Below are 14,815 nucleotides of genomic sequence, written 5' to 3' on the forward strand. Positions count from 1 at the left end.
GCAGACCCATCTGCTCTCCCGCGCCTCTGCCTCGACCTCCTCTCGCCAAGTCCACCTTCCGCCGGCCACAGCCCAGCCACTCCCCGTCCACATGGCCTCCCGTCCGCACCGTCCCACGCCGGACCTCGCCGGTGAGACCCCGCCGTCGCGCGTCCCCGTCTCTCTCTCTCTCTTGCCCTCTCTGACCTCCCCTGCTCTCCCCTTCCCTGTTGAACAGGAAAGAGCAGCATCGACCACATCCATGGCGCCCCTTGCCTCGTCCCAGTCCGGTGGATCCGGCGCCCTCCTTCCCGCGTGGCACTGCGCCAGCCAAGCCCTGAACCTCGCCGGGATCCCGCGCCGTTCATGTCCCTCGCTGGAGAGAGCTCGTCCCCAAGTCCCGCTCCATCCTCTGCTTCGAGCAACTGTACGAGCGCACCAGCGGCGCCCGCTGACCGCGTCGCTGCCTCCAGATCGACCGCACGCACCTGGGCCACCTCCCCTTCGCCGTTGACTGCGGCCCAGCTCCCACCTCCACCGATCTGGGCCTAGCCCAGCTAGGTGAGCAGCCTAGCGCCCAACAGTTTCAGCCCAGTAGTGTTTTTTTTTCAGTCTGTGCGATTTTAGGATTTATCCAGTGTTTTACTGTTTTTCAGAAAAGTCCCTAGTCTTCATGCATTTAATATCTCATAAACAGTGCATCGGTTTAAAATGAGATAAACATGTAAAATGCTTAGAATTTCATCTAGTTTCATAATATGCCACTTTCATCCATGTTTAAAATGTTTAAATTGTTGTTTGCTTTAATTTGCTTAAATGCCATGCTAAAATGATTTATTTCATAACTAAATAACCGTAGCTCGGTTTTAAATAAACTTTATATGTAAATGGGGTGGAAAAATGCCTAGTTTAACATGGTTCACTTTATTTTCCTGTTTAACAACCTTAAAATATGGTTTAGGTCAGAAAAGTAGCTAATTCATAAATTGCATATGAGGGTTTGCCGAAAATGTTGTTTGTTGTTCCGGCCTCATTTAAACTTGCCGAAATAGTTAGTTTACTTTTGTTTCACATCTTGCCATGTTTAACAACATTTAACATTGTTGTGTACCTAAACGAGAGTGAACTAAATAACTCGAATGTGGTGTTTTGTCAATATGCAACTCGTTGCATATTGAGCTCCACTTAAATTGTCGTATTCTTTGTTGCACTTTGCCATGCCATGCCTCATTAAACTGGACATGCATCATACTTGTTTGTGCATCATGCCATGTTTATGCTTGTGCATTTACCATGTTGTTTGTTTCTTTTCGGTGTTGCTTCTTAGTCCCGGTAATGTTGCGATTGTGAGGATTCGTTCGACTACTCTCGTTCGTCTTCTTCATGGACTCGTTCTTCTTCCTAGCGGGATTTCAGGCAAGATGACCGCTACCCTGGATCTCACTACTATCATTGCTATGCTAGTTGCTTCGTTCTATCGCTTTATTGCGCTACCTATCATTTGTTCTTCAAGCCTCCCAAATTGCCATGAACCTCTAATCTTTGACACCCTTCCTAGCAAACCGTTGATTGGCTATGTTACCGCTTTGCTCAGCCCCTCTTATAGCGTTGTTAGTTGCAGGTGAAGTTGAAGTTTGCTCCATGGTGGACAGGGTTATGTTGGGATATCACAATATCTCTTATTTAATTAATGCATCTATATATTTAGTAAAGGGTGGAAGGCTCGGCCTTATGCCTGGTGTTTTGTTCCACTCTTGCCGCCCTAGTTTCCGTCATACCGGTGTTATGTTCCCAGATTTTGCGTTCCTAACGCGGTCGGGTGATTTATGGGACCCCCTTGACAGTTCGCTTTGAATAAAACTCCTCCAGCAAGGCCCAACCTTGGTTTTACCATTTGCCTCACCACCACCTACTTTTCCCTTCGGAGTCGCTCTCTCGAGGGTCATCTTTATTCAGCCCCCCGGGCCAGTGCTTCTCTAAGTGCTGGTCCGAACCGAGCAGCCTGCGGGGCCCCCTCGGGGAAACTCGAGGTCTGGTTTTACTCGTAGCTTGACTTATCCGGTGTTGCCCTGAGAACGAGATATGTGCAGCTCCTATCGGGATTGTCGGCGCATCGGGCGGCTTTGCTGGTCTTGTTTTACCATTGTCGAAATGTCTTGTAAACCGGGATTCCGAGACTGATCGGGTCTTCCTGGGAGAAGGAATATCCTTCGTTGATCGCGAGAGCTTATCATGGGCTAAGTTGGGACACCCCTGCAGGGTATAAACTTTCGAGAGCCGTGCCCGCGGTTATGTGGCAGATGGGAATTTGTTAATGTCCGGTTGTAGATAACTTGACACCAGATCCGAATTAAAACGCATCAACTGAGTGTGTAGCCGTGATGGTCTCTTCTTGGCGGAGTCCGGGAAGTGAACACGGTTTTTGGGTTATGTTTGACGTAAGTAGGAGTTCAGGATCACCTCTTGTCATTGCTAGCTTCACGACCGTTCCTTTGCTTCTCTTCTCGCTCTCATTTGCGTATGTTAGCCACCATATATGCTTAGTCGCTACTGCAACCTCACCACTTTACCCCTTCCTTTCCCATTAAGCTTTGCTAGTCTTGATACCCATGGTAATGGGATTGCTGAGTCCTCGTGGCTCACAGATTACTACAACAACAGTTGCAGGTACAGGTTATGCGATGATCATGACGTGAGAGCGATGTTTGCTTGTCTTGGAGTTCTTCTTCTGCTTCTTCTTCGATCAGGGGATAGGTTCCAGGTCGGCAGCCTGGGCTAGCAGGGTGGATGTCGTTTGAGTTTCTGTTTGTGTTTCATCCGTAGCCGGATGGTGCTCTTATGTAAGATGATGTTGTATTCGTGTGGCATTGTATGCCTTATGTATGTATCCCCATCTATTATGTAATGTTGATGTAATGATATCCACCTTGCAAAAGCGTTTCAATATGCGGGTCTATCCTTGGTGGGACCTTCGAGTTCCTTTTGGATAGGGTCGCATATTGGGCGTGACACTAAAACCCCCCGGTTTATATAGACACTGGAGAGGGCTAGGGTTACACAGAGTCGGTTACAATGGTAGGAGATCTACATATCCCTATCGCCAAGCTTGCCTTCCACGCCAAGGAAAGTCCCATCCGGACACGGGACGAAGTCTTCAATCTTGTATCTTCATAGTCTTGGAGTCCGACCGATGATGATAGTCCGGCTATCCGGACACCCCCTAGTCCAGGACTCCCTCAGTAGCCCCTGAACCAGGCTTCAATGACGATGAGTCCGGCGCGAATATTGTTCGGCATTGCAGGGCGGGTTCCTCCTCCGAATAATTCATAGAAGATTGTGAACACCAGGATAGTGTCCGGCTCTGCAAAATAAATTCCACATACCACCATAGAGAGAATAATATGTACACAAGTTCAATCTGCTGACGTATTTTGTGGCATGACGTCACACCACCACCAAGCCTCTACTTGAATCGTTTTTATTATACCACCTCAGCGCGTTTAGCGAAGCGGTTTCCTTGGCACATCTTGTCGAAGCAGAGATCATGTTCCCCTTATTCCGGGATTCCCATCAATACGGACGTGGGTAACCCAACCGCGCCATTGATTGTGGCGCTTGGGAGATAAGCGAGTTTTACCAGGCCGGTGGGGACGCATAGTCTTCGTCCGCCCATATATAAGGGGATAAGGATCCGCCTTTTTTTACCTACGCCTTCTTCCTCCTTTGCTTATCCATCTCCGCGCACTCGAGCTCCAGCGCCCAAGTCCGCCCATCTCGTCTCAACCTTCTCCAGCCATGTCCGGAGCGGGAGGCAAGTGGATGGCCTCCTCCGTTACGGAGGGGCACATCGAGAAGCTGCGCGGCGCCGGATACCTATCCAGCGACATCGCGCACCGGCTGCCCGACGAGGGGCAGCTCATCCCCACCCCCAGGCCTCATGAGAGGGTTGTGTTTCTTCCCCACTTCCTCCGCGGACTGGGCTTCCCACTTCATCCCTTCGTCCGGGGGCTCATGTACTATTACGGCCTGGATTTCCACGATCTGGCGCCAAACTTCATCCTCAACATCTCGGCGTTTATCGTCATGTGCGAGGCCTTCCTCTGCATCCAGCCCCACTTCGGCTTGTGGCTAAAAACCTTCAATGTCAAGCCGAAGGTGGTGAAGGGCGTCCAAGCGGAGTGCGGAGGCGCCATGGTGGGCAAAATGCCCAACGTCATCTGGCTCGAGGGTGCCTTCATGGAGTCCGTCAAAGGGTGGCAATCGGGGTGGTTCTACATCACCGAGCCGCGCGACCCTAAATGGGCAGCGACCCCCGAGTTCAGATCTGGTATCCCCATGCAGCTCACCTCCTGGAAAGAGAAGGGCTTGCTATGGGGTAGTTCGGAGGAGCTGACAGGACTCCAGTCCTGTCTCCAGACCCTAGTGAACAAGAAGCTTAAGCTTGTCAACGTGATCCAGGTCATGCTCGTCCGCCGGATTCTCCCCTGCCAGCAACGGGCCTTCAATTTGTGGGAGTTTGATCCGGCACGGCACCGGACCCTGAGCGGGCTCTTCGACACGACGTACGAAGCTGCCTGGAGGGTGCTGTTCAAGGGCGGAGAAGCCCCCACATCCGCAACTGAAGATCGCGGATTCAGCACCAAGCGCCCGGCCGGCGAGGTAAGCTTTGTTATCCTTTATGGGACACTTATTTCTTTTATAGTTTGACTCTATGTGGGATCTAAACCTCCCAATGCCTTTAACAGGACTGGCAGAGGACGTCCGGACAGGTTAACTGTCCGGCTCCCCTTCTTGAAGACCCAGCGGACACACATTTGACGGGGCTGCTGGTTCCAGCCCTTTACGTGGTGCCGGAGAGGAAGGCCAAGAAGAAGGCCACGGGAACCCGAAGGAGTTCCCGGCGCCAGGTGGTATCGGACTCATCGTCCGATGGTTCCAAGGCAGACTCCTCCCCCGAAGATGAGGAGGAGAAAGAGGACTCTCCCCAGGAGGGGGGAGAGAAGAAGAGGAAGGCTTCCCCAACGAGGGAGGCCGAAGGGTCCAAGAGGGAAAGGACCCTTCCTCCGGACAGCTCCGCCAACGCCGACAACGGCGATGAGGGGTGTCCCTCAAAGGCCAAGCCCCCGCAAGATCGTAAGTATCCGGATTCCTGAATGATTTATAATTTCTCCTTTTTTTGCCACATAGTGTCCTTCTAATGCCTCATACAACCCGTAGTCCAGCCGAGGACGATTTTCCCGCTTCTTCGAGCGGGTCCTTGGCGCCGTCGGACGTGGATTCCATTCCGACCGCCTCCACCCCTCGTGACGCTGAGGACACCGAGGTGGGATCCCAGGAGGGGACCCGCCAGGAGGGGAGGCTCCGGATGTGCCACAGGGCAACCTCCCGGACTCCGCACCAGACTCCGCACCAGAACCCGCAGTGGTTCCGGAGTCCGGCAAGCGGCCCCTTCGTAAGAAGGGCAAGACCGTGACACCGGCAGCCTCCGTCCAACCGGAGGCGCCGGACAACTTGTTGGAGGCGCTCAACGGCGCTTCCATCGAGGAAGAACACCGCACTATCATGAGTGCGGTGATTCAGAAGGTTCAGCTCGCCAAGAGCGGGCTGACCGAAGCCTGTAGTAGCCTTCTAACAGGCTTTGAGGTAAGAAATTTTAAAATATGTAATGTAATACCGCATAGACAGTAGCCCCCGATGCTCGGTTCGGAGTTCGGAAAGAAAAACCGGACTGAGGATCTAAAAAGATATACGCAGGAGTTCTAAAAATTATGTCAATATGGGTTTGCAGGCTGCGCTGCTGACCTCTGCCGCACTGACTGCGGAGGTCGATGCTTTGAAGCAGAACCTCGAGCGATCTGAGAACGAGCTCGGCCTTGCCAAAAAGCAGCTCGAGGACAAAGAAGGTGAGTAACACCGTATTAAATTTGTACCTTACAGAAAAGGATTTTGGTTGCAAGAGTAATAACAAGGATAACATGGGCACTGCAGGGGCCACGAACGAGGTGGCGACCCTGAAGAGGCCGTGTCCGCGGCCGAGCGTAATGCGGCCGCGGAACAAGCAGAGCGAGAGAAGCAGGAGGTGCAGGTGGCGGAGGTGCAGCAAGAGCTCCAGGCTCTCATGAAAAAGCATGAGAGTTTGGAGCGCGACTCGAAGACTCGAGAGTCCGAGCTTGCCTCGGCTCTTGAGAGTGCCAAAGCCGCTAAGGCCCTCCAGGAGATAGAGGCGGTGAAGAAAATAGCGGCGGGTAAGGCATTTTTCATGCAAAGCAAGCATGTTAAAGTGAATTACCTGTTACTTACCCGAATTCGGAGCTCTCCAGGAGTGTTTGCAGATCTTCCTTGCAGCGTGTCCGATGCTGCCACATTCTATCGGGCCGAGGAGGGGAGCTCAATGGAGAAGGTCTTCTGGTCTCAGTATGCTGAGGCCGGACATCCGGTGCTCCTTAGCGACCAACTGAAGCAGCTGGTCGAGCTCCACAAGGTAGCCGAGCAGGCCATGAAGGGCCTCATAGTCCGGATGTGGCCTGAAGAGGCCATGCCTGGGAGCTACTTCGGCATGGTGCGGCGGCTGGTGGATGCGTGTCCCTGGGTGGAAGTCATCAAGCGCTCCGCCTGCATTGAAGGTGCCCGTCGGGCCCTTGCCCGCGCAAAGGTGCATTGGGGCAGGCTGGATACTGAGAAGCTTCTGACGGACGCGCCGCCGGTGGGCAAGGAGTATCGCACGCCCAAAATGTATTATAAGAGTGTCCTGAAGGGTGCCCGCAAGATTGCGGATGAGTTCTCCAAAGATGTAATATTTGAGTAGACTCGCAATGTGTTATCCTGTGCGCTGAAAACTTTGTTCATATGCGCTAAGCAACGCTTATTAATTTAAAATATTACCTTCTGTGCGGCCGTTTATCAAATCTGAGAGATGGCAAGTCGTCGGCTTCAGCCCCCATGCCACGAGTGCTGGGGTGTTCGGGATAAACTTGAGCGCTCTTGTTCCCATATTTGGGTCCATCTAGGGAGGCGTTCAACACGACGAACAAGGCAACCGGACTTATAATGCTTGAACACTCTCACTTAGCCATAGAATTCTATAATTTTAAATTTCGGCGAAGCCCCTAGTGTTCGGAAGACCGAGGTCGGGGCACTATCCACGCCTGGGCCGGACAAAGCCGGTTCCTCGCTCTAAGCGGCATAAGTCTTTAGGGACTCGAAAAGACCTCTCGAACAGCGACCAGCTCTCGCCTTATCATGACGGTCAGTTTTAGCTTTCTCCACTGAGGCGCTCGCCCAGCTCAACCGGGGCGCAATCGCAGTGGTTCTCCCAGTGCTACCTTAGACGATAGAACGGAACGTAAGGTACCAAAAGATGGGAGCCGGGCAAACCCAACTATTGACCCAAGACATGATTCGGAGCTGATGCATATAGTGCTATAAGTTCGGGGTGCCGCACTTGTGAAAGTGTTCGGACTTATCACACCATAATGCGGGGAACATAAGCCCCTGGTGTGTTCGGCCGTACCAAAGTGTACGGATGCAAAACGTCATAAATGAACATATATGTAAGAAAGTAATGCAATTATAAGCGAAAAAGTGATGCATTTTTTATTCAAGGAATTCTGCCATGAGTGCAGAACCATACAAATAGTGCGGTAAGCAAGGGATTGGACGATCAGACACGTCTCCCTCCAGGGGTAGGCTGCGGAATGGTGTATTAAACAGATTTAATGCTCATAATGGAGACCACCTGAGTATTCGTCGTAGCCTTTGTCCTTCCCTGGCTGTTGCATCGCTAGTTCGGCAGATCCACTGCCGGACAGGGCCTCTGGTGAACGGAGTCCTGTGGATAAAAAATGAAAAAAGGAAAATAAAAAGAGCGACACACTTGGGAGCCCCTGGTGTGGTTGAGCCGCACTTTGGGCCTGTCGTGGTCGTGCCCCTCCTCCTATGCCCATGGTATCTCCAGAGCGTAATGATGTACGCGAAGGGCTAGTCTTGCAATCATGCAGGGGCTGGGGTTGGGGCCGCATTGCTACGCTTGCTCGGAACGTGCCAGGTGGTCTTGATGTATGTTACTCCGGGCGCGTTTGGCCATGTCCGTTCGTTTAACGGCCGGACTCGAAAATTGCCTTAAGAGGCTGCTCTGTACTTCCGCCACGAGAGCCGCTGTGTGTTCCTCCGTTCGGAGGGAGCGTTCAGTGTTTCCGTTGACCGTGATGACTCCACGAGGGCCTGGCATCTTGAGCTTGAGGTATGCATAATGCGGCACCGCGTTGAACTTTGCAAACGCGGTTCGTCCGAGCAGAGCGTGATAGCCACTGCGGAACGGGACTATGTCGAAGATTAACTCCTTGCTTCGGAAATTATCTGGGGATCCGAAGACCACTTCTAGTGTGACTAAGCCTATACAATTGGCCTCTACACCTGGTATGACGCCTTTGAAGGTCGTCTTTGTAGGTTTAATCCTTGAGGGGTCTATGCCCATCTTGCGCACTGTATCCTGATAAAGCAGGTTCAGGCTGCTGCCGCCGTCCATCAGGACTCTGGTGAGGTGAAATCCATCGACAATCGGGTCTAAAACCAATGCGGCGAATCCGCCATGGCGGATACTGGTGGGGTGGTCCCTTCGGTCAAAAGTGATCGGGAAAGAGGACCATGGATTGAACTTCGGGGCGACTGGCTCCATCGCATATACGTCCCTAAGTGCATGCTTCCGCTCCCTCTTGGGTATGTGGGTTGCGTATATCATGTTTACCGTCTGCGCTTGTGGGGGAAACCCTTCTGTCCTCTACTGTTCGGCGGCTGGGTCTCTTCCTCGTCGTCGCTATGCAGCCCCTTGTCATTGTTTTCGGCACTTAACTTGCCTGCCTGTTTGAACACCCAACAATCCCTGTTGGTGTGGTTAGCTGGCTTTTTGTGGGTGCCATGTATCTGGCAAGAGCGGTCGAGTATTCGGTCCAAATTGGACGGAACCGGAGTAGTTCGTTTAAATGGCTTTTTCCGTTGACTGGGTTTAGAGCCTCTGAATCCGGCGTTGACTGTCGTATCCTCAGTGTTATCGCCGTTAACGTGGCGTTTGTTTTTGTTACGACGCGACCTGCCATTGCGGTCCTTGTTGTCCGGACTGCCAGAATTTTTGCTGAGGTTGTTACTGCGGGCTAGCCAGATGTCCTCCCCCGCACAGAAGCGGGTCATGAGTGATGTGAGGGCTGCCATGGATTTCGGCTTTTCCTGTCCTAGGTGCCGGGTCAGCCACTCGTCATGGATGTTATGTTTGAAGGCTGCGAGGGCCTCTGCATCCGGACAGTCGACGATTTGATTTTTCTTTGTTAGGAACCATGTCCAGAACTGTCTGGCCGATTCGTCTGGCTGCTGAATTATGTGGCTTAGGTCATCGGCGTCTGGTGGTCGCACATATGTGCCCTGGAAGTTGTCGAGGAATGCGGCTTCCAGGTCCTGCCAACACCCAATTGACTCTGCTGGCAAGCTGTTAAGCCAATGCCGAGCAGGTCCTTTAAGCTTGAGTGGGAGATACTTGATGGCGTGGAGATCGTCACCGCAGGCCATATGGATATGAAGGAGATAGTCCTCGATCCAAACCGCGGGGTCTGTTGTGCCATCGTAGGATTCAATGTTCACGGGTTTAAACCCTTCAGGGATTTGATGATCCATTACTTCATCTGTGAAGCATAGTGGGTGTGCGGCGCCTCTATATTGGGCAATATCACGACGTAGCTCAAGCGAGCTTTGTCTACTGTGTTCGGCCCGGCCAGAGTTGCTGTATCCGGCGCGACGGTAGTCATCGCGCATCGTGGGGCGCCCATGTGATCCGTAGATTGATCTTGATTGTCTTGCCTTGTCCTCCAATATGTCTCGCAAGTCCGGCGCATTCCCCCTTGGCTTCGTACTTTTCGAGCGGTGCCGGGGTACGGTCCTGATGGAGGGCCTAGATGCCTCTCTGTCGCGGCCACGAGGTGGTCGGTCTGCCGTATTGTGCGCTGGTGATGAGGGTTTATACTCCTCCTCCTCCTCTAATCAGGGGAGCAACTTGCGTTTTGGGTAGCTTTTGGAGGGGCATTCGAGTTCATACTCTTCGGCTGCGAGGACTTCAGTCCATCTGTCGGCTAGCAGGTCTTGATCAGCTCGGAGCTGTTGCTGCTTTTTCTTTAGGCTGTTTGCCGTGGCCATAAGCCTACGTTTGAAACGCTCTTGTTCGACGGGATCCTCGGGCACGACAAATTCGTCGTCATTGAGGCTTGCCTCGTCTCCGGAAGGAGGCATCTATTGTCATCCTCTACCTCTTGGTCTGCTGCTCTCTCGTGAGGGCTAGCTTCTCCGTCCTCCTGTGCTGAATCTTGCTGGAGGGGGTTGTCTTTGGCACTCTCTGGGGTGTTATTATCTCCGGTGCCGGAATCTCCATTCTTGCTGTGGCGGGATTTAGAGCGGCGCCGCTGACGCCGGCGCTTGGGCTGTTTCTTGGAGGAATCAGCCTCCGCTGCTTCTTCGTCATTCCCATCCTTTGGGATGTCCACCATGTATATGTCGTATGACGAGGTGGTCTTCCAGTGCCCTGTAGGTGCTGGTTCTTGGTCATCTCCGGCATCGTCGTCCATACCGTCGATGTCTTTGGAGTCGTAGTCTAGAATGTCGGTTAGATCATCGACAGTGGCTACAAAGTGGGTGGTGGGTGGGCTTTGAATTTTTTCGTCGTCCGCATCCCAACCGTCCTGGCCGCAATCCGGCCAGGGCTCTCCTGAACGAGAGATACTTTAGGGAATTCAGGATGTCACCAAAGGGTGAGTGCTGAAAGATGTCCGCGGTGGTGAACTCCATGATCGGCGCCCAATCGGATTCGATTGGTAAGGGCGCAGGAGGTTCGGAGTCCGGCGAGGAGTCCGGCACCTCGGAGTCACGAGCTTTACAAGGGACAAGGTCAGTATTCGGCTCCATCCCATAGAGGTTGCAGCCCCCGAGGCGGTGTCTAGCCACCCGTCCTCGATCTGCACGGTCGGCTCCGAATTAAGAATCGGGGCGGACTAATGTGCGGCCTCCAGGGCACTGTCCGGCAGCAGAGCTAAATCATGCCCATCGTGACAGTGCGGCGCGCTTGGCTGTGGCTCGAATCCATCAAAGATCAAGTCTCCGCGGATGTCAGCCGTGAAGTTTAGGCTTCCAAATCTGACCTGATGGCCAGGGGCGTAGCTTTCGATCTGCTCCAGATGGCCAAGCGAGTTGGCCCGCAGTGCAAAGCCGCCGAACATGAAGATCTGTCCGGGTAGAAAAGTCTCACCCTGGACTGCGTTGTTGTTGATGATTGAAGGAACCATCAAGCCTATCGGTGATGACACAGAGGAACTCTCAATGAAAGCACCAATGTCGGTGTCAAAACCGGTGGATCTCGGGTAGGGGGTCCCGAACTGTGCGTCTAGGCGGATGGTAACAAGAGACAAGGGACATGATGTTTTTACCCAGGTTCGGGCCCTCTCGATGGAGGTAAAACCCTACTCCTGCTTGATTGATATTGATGATATGGGTAGTACAAGAGTGGATCTACCACGAGATCAAGGAGGCTAAACCCTAGAAGCTAGCCTATGGTATGATTGTTGTAATGGTTATTCGTCCTACGGACTAAAACCCCCCGGTTTATATAGACACCGGAGAGGGCTAGGGTTACACAGAGTCGGTTACAATGGTAGGAGATCTACATATCCGTATCGCCAAGCTTGCCTTCCACGCCAAGGAAAGTCCCATCCGAACACGGGACGAAGTCTTCAATCTTGTATCTTCATAGTCTTGGAGTCCGGCCGATGATGATAGTCCGGCTATCCGGACACCCCCTAGTCCAGGACTCCCTCACCATTCAAAAGGAATAATCCGGGCCCGTCCAATTTGGACCGAATACTCGATCGCTCGTGCCAGATACATGGCACCCCCGAAAAACCAGCCAACCACACCAACAGGGACTGTTGGGTGTTCAAGCAGGCAGGCAAGTTAAATGCCGAAAACAATGACAAGGGGCTGCATGGCGATGACAAGGAGGAGCCCCGGCCGCCGAACAATAGAGGACAGAAGGGCTTCCCCCCACAAGTGCGGACGGTGAACATGATATACGCAACCCACATACCCAAAAGGGAGCGGAAGCCTGCACTAAGGGACGTATATGCGATGGAGCCGGTCGCCCCAAAGTTCAATCAGTGGTCCTCCTGCCCGATCACTTTTGATAGAAGGGACCACCCCACTAGCATCCGCCATGGCGGATTCGCCGCATTGGTTCTAGACCCAATCATTGACGGATTTCACCTCACCAAAGTCCTGATGGACGGCGACAGCAGCCTGAACCTGCTTTATCAGGATACAGTGCGCAAAATGGGCATAGACCCCTCAAGGATTAAACCCACAAAAACGACCTTTAAAGGCATCATACCAGGTGTAGAGGCCAACTGTACAGGCTCAGTTACACTTGAAGTGGTCTTCGGATCCCCGGATAACTTCCGAAGCGAGGAATTAATCTTCGACATAGTCCCGTTCCGCAGCGGCTATCACGCACCGCTCGGACGAACCGCATTTGCAAAGTTCAATGCGGTGCCGCACTACGCATACCTCAAGCTCAAGATGCCACGCCCTCGAGAAGTCATTATGGTCAACGGAAACACCGAACGCTCTCTCCGAACGGAGGAGCATACGGCGGCCCTTGCGACGGAAGTAAATAGCAGCCTCTCAAGGCAATTCTCGAGTCCGGCTATTCAATGTCCGGACATCGTCAAGCGCGCCCGAAGTAACCTACAACAAGACCGCCTGGCACGTTCTGAGCACGCGTAGCAATGCGGCCCCAACCCCAGCCCTCGCGAAATTGCGAAACCAGTACTACGCGTACTGAATTACGCTCTGGAAATACCATGGGCATAGGGGGAGGGGCACGACCACGGCAGGCCCAGAATGCGGCTCAACCACACCAGGGGGCTCCCGATTGTGTCATTCTTTTTTTTCTTACTTTCAGGACTCCATTCTCAAGAAGCCCTGTCCGGCAGTAGAATCGCCGAACACACGATGCAATAGCCAGGGAAGCAGAAAGCTACGTCGAGTGTCCAGGTGGTCTCTATAACGAGCAGTATACTTGTTTCACATATCATCCCGCAGCTCGCCCCTGGAGGGGGACATGTCAAATAGTCCCGTACATTGCTTATTGCACTATTTGTATCGTTCTGCTTTTACCGCAGCCTTTTTGAATAAACAATACATAGCTTCTGCCTATTATTGCATTCCTCTTTTTATCTATATATGTTCACTTATGACATGTTGCTTTCGTACACTTTGGTACGGCCAAATACACCAGGGGCTTAAGTACCCCAAAATATGGTGTGATAAGTCCGAACACTTTCACAAGTGAGGCACCCCGAACTTATAGCATTACATGCATCGGCTCCGAATCATGTCTTGGGTCAATAGTTGGGTTTGCCCGGCTCCCATGTTTTGGTACCTTACGTTCCGTTATATCGGCTAAGGTAGCGCTGGGAGAACCACTGCTATTGTGCCCCGGTTGAGCTGGGTTAAGCACCTCAGTGGAGAAAGCTAAAACTGACCGTCATGATAGGGCGAGAGCCGGTCGCTGTTCGAGAGGTTCTCGAGTCCCTAAAGACTTATGCCGCTTAGAGCGAGGAGTCAGCCTTGTCCGGCCCAGGCGTGGATAGCGCCCCGAACTCGGTCTTCCGAATACTAGGGGCTTCACCGAAATTTAAAATTATAGAATTTTATGGCTAAGTGAGAGTGTTCAATCATTATAGTCCGGTTGCCTCATTCGTTGCGTTGAGCGCCTCCCTCGAAGGACCCAAGAATGGGAAAAAGAGCGCTCAAGTTTATCCCGAACACCCCAGCACTCGTGGCATGGGGGCAGAAGCCGACGACTCGCCATCTCTCAAATTTAATAAACGGTCGCACAGAAGGTAATATTTTAAATTCACAAGCGTTGCTTAGCGCATATGAACAAGTTATCAGCGTACATGATAACAAATGCGAGTTTACTCAAAAATTATATCTTTGGAGCATTCACCCGCTATAAGGCGGGCACCCTTCAGGACGCCCTCATAATACATCTCGGTCTTGCGATACTCCCTGCCCGGCGGTGGTCTATCCGTCACGAGCTTCTCAGCGTCCATCTTGCCCCAGTGCACTTTAGCATGGGCAAGGGCCCTACGGGCACCTTCGATGCAGACGGAGCGCTTGACGACTTCAATCCATGGACAGACGTCCACCAGCCGCCTCACCAGCCTGAAGTAGCTCCCAGGCATGGCTTCCTTAGGCCACAGCCGAACTATGAGGCCCTTCATGGCCTGTTCGGCCACCTTGTGGAGCTCGACCAGCTGCTTCAGTTGGTCGCTCAAGGGCATCGGGTGTTCGGCCTCAGCATACTGAGACCAGAACACCTTCTCCATCGAGCTCCCCTCCTCGGCTCGGTAGAACGCGGCAGCATCGGACACACTGCGGGGCAGATCTGCGAATGCTCCTGGAGAGCTCCGGATTTGGGTAAGTAACAAGTAATTCACTTTCGTGTGCCTGCTTTGCATAAAGAATGCCTTACCCGCCGCTATCTTCTTCATCGCTTCAATTTCCTGGAGGGCTTTTTGGGCTTCGGCCTTAGCGGCTTTGGCGCTCTCAAGGGCCGAGGCGAGCTCGGACTCTCGAGTCTTTGAGTCACGCTCCAAACTCTCGTGTTTTTCCACGAGAGCCTGGAGCTCTTGCCGCACCTCCGCCACCCGCGCCTCCTGCTTCTCTCGCTCGGTGCGCTTCGCGGCCGCATTGCTTTCGGCCTTGGACACCGCTTCCTTCAGGGTCGCCACCTCGTTTGTGGCCC

Source organism: Triticum dicoccoides, chromosome 6B (assembly GCF_002162155.2).
Source record: "Triticum dicoccoides isolate Atlit2015 ecotype Zavitan chromosome 6B, WEW_v2.0, whole genome shotgun sequence".
Classification (NCBI taxonomy): Eukaryota; Viridiplantae; Streptophyta; class Magnoliopsida; order Poales; family Poaceae; genus Triticum; species Triticum dicoccoides.